Here is a 2,401-nt window from a genome sequence, read left to right as displayed (position 1 = left end):
TTTTTTTCTATCTATACTCCAGCAGACATCCGCAAGTTGACTGGCGGCGATGGCGTTTGACTGTTGAGTCGCTTTAGTCGCGTTGCTTGGATATTTCCGCTCGTCTGCTACTGCCACTCTATTAGTGTCCCACTTATTTTTTGTATTCCCCTGTATTTATTAGAGATACATGCTAAATATCTTGGTAATAACGCAAATTCTTTGTAGCTATTTTGTTCGTTGCCACTTGCGTTGTCTATCTCAATTAGACTGATAACTCATTTCCGCATGCCTAATGCCGAGGTTTGTATGTGCATGTAGGCTATGGGTATATTACGTCTATTCTTTGAGATTTACTGCTTTTCCACTTTATCTTCTTACAAAACAAAGCTTTGGAAGCTAATGGAAATTTATCTTTATTTGCTTACTACAAAGCCAAGCGAGCTATGTAAATTGATATAGAGTAAAACTAAAGCAGGTAAATGGCTGGTTGTATAGTTTTTTGTGCTCTAAATGGCTTTTATGCGTCAAAACCTTTGCGATGATTGATAAAAAAAAATCACGGTAAAGTTGAAGAATCGTTTGCCTAATCCTGATACTTAGCGTTGTTTATCAATCTGGTGTGAATAAAATCCGAAACGTTTTAGAAATTAATCGTATTATATGCGAAATTATTTATTTGTATGAGTAGGTATCCAGTAGTTATGTAGCTCCTTTTATGGCTTTGATGTGCCTTCGTATAGTTAAAATAGTCGCTTATAATCTAATGATTGGTCAAATAAATTGCCGCCGTATGAATAGCATACCTATGTATGTATGTATGTACATATGTACATACATATTCTCTTCTAATAAAACCACAAATCCGCACGGGGCTTGCGGAAGGAGTACAAAAATCACATTTAGTTGTAGGAATATGACAATTGGAAGTATAATTTCAACAATGTGATGACATGCGTTGCATTTCAATTAAGTACCCAGCACTATCGCGGCACGGGCTGACATATACGAAGTGCAATTACCTACTTAAGTTTATAAATACATATAAATGTATAGGTGCTTAAGGATTTATTTAAATTGTAGTAAAGTCGGTTTTATTTTCAATTGCTTTTAGATCTAAACCCATCTGATAGAGTAGTTATTAGCCACGTATATAAATTTCTTCAAAGAGTATTAAGTTAATACTCGCCGTGCAGTTATAAACATACAAAATTGCTCACACATGAATCATCTGAAGGTCTCAACAGCAAACAGCACGCTTATAATTGCGTGTTGCCGTCGCATGTCCATGAAGTTGGCCGCGGCGTTTCACACAAGACTCGCGCCCACACACCCACATGATAAGTAGTACCTACTTAGATATCGCCACAGTCGTTACATTTCAGGCCAGCAATAAAGGATTCATTTTAAAAGCATCTAATTCCAACTCCTCGCCCTTTTTGCCAGCATGAACTTGCAACATATTCTTGCGCCAGTTCCACCTTATTCAACGTCCGCCCAATCCAATACAAGTCAATTGAATCATTGTCGAGAATAGCAACAAAACTCATTTACTCAGCACCTCTGTCAGCGCCAACAGCGAAATAGAAACAAAAACAAAGCAGCCACAATTGAAAAAGCAGCGACACAAGCAGCGGTGTCGGCCGACTGGCAGCGCCAATTAGATTGCGCAGTAACCACAATGCCACGGTGCATATTTTCTAGGAATACAGTTAAATTTGTTTTAGGAAACCACAAGCTTGTAGTTTTTAATTGCTATTTCGGCAGGCGGGTTTTAAAAACACATCCTTTTTTTTGAAGCGGTAAAGACGTGATTTCTTTTGCGCTTATTATTCCAATTGGCTGCTTGCGCCACCACTGTTGCAGACGCTGCTGCAGCGCTCTATAATAGAACGACGGCGCACATTTTCACATATCCGTAATTGTAAAAAACTAAGGCATGCTCTAATATATCATTTGTTTTTCATTTACCGACGATAAATTAACACTTTAAGAGTGTTTTTTTTTTAAAGAAACACGTTTTTTCGGGAAACTTACCAGAAATTCTGCAAATTTACACAAGAGAAAAACTTTTCACCGTTCGTCGTAGTGGATGAAGCATCCAATCAAAGCAAAGGGTGCAAAATTTTGTGGACGATAAATTGGCTGTGGACTGCAATTACTGTGAATCAAAATGATTGTGAATGTACAGCAGGGTAGCCAACTCATTTTTGAGAATTCCCCGACAATGAAACTCCCCGAATTTGCCCGGAATTTCGTGAAAATTCCCATCCATAGATATCCCATTATTTGCACAAAAAACGAAAAAAAAAACAGAAAAATTTAAAGTATTTTGATATATTGCTGGTCTTTCTGTTTATTTTATTCTTAAGTGTAATACATCTATGTATTCATAAACCACACCAAACTTTCCTAAAATTGG

General features: G+C 37.3%; 1 protein-coding gene across 7 annotated transcripts in view; it reads right to left on the bottom strand.

Moving 5' to 3' along the window:
* Window positions 1-2,098, bottom strand: part of LOC118750075 (eukaryotic translation initiation factor 4E-binding protein Mextli) — a 35,895-nt gene extending 33,797 nt beyond the window's left edge. For all 7 annotated transcript variants that reach the window (XR_004994348.1, XM_036484809.1, XM_036484803.1 and 4 more), the window contains exon 1: window positions 2,017-2,098. The gene's annotated coding sequence lies outside the window, so the exon portion shown is untranslated. The remainder of the gene's footprint in view (window positions 1-2,016) is intronic.
* Window positions 2,099-2,401: the final 303 nt, after the last annotated feature.

The sequence above is a fragment of the Rhagoletis pomonella genome, unplaced genomic scaffold, assembly GCF_013731165.1.
Source record: "Rhagoletis pomonella isolate Grant_MI unplaced genomic scaffold, Rhpom_1.0 Rhpom_scaffold_00129, whole genome shotgun sequence".
NCBI lineage: Eukaryota > Metazoa > Arthropoda > Insecta > Diptera > Tephritidae > Rhagoletis > Rhagoletis pomonella.
This window is presented reverse-complemented; position numbering and strand designations above follow the sequence as displayed.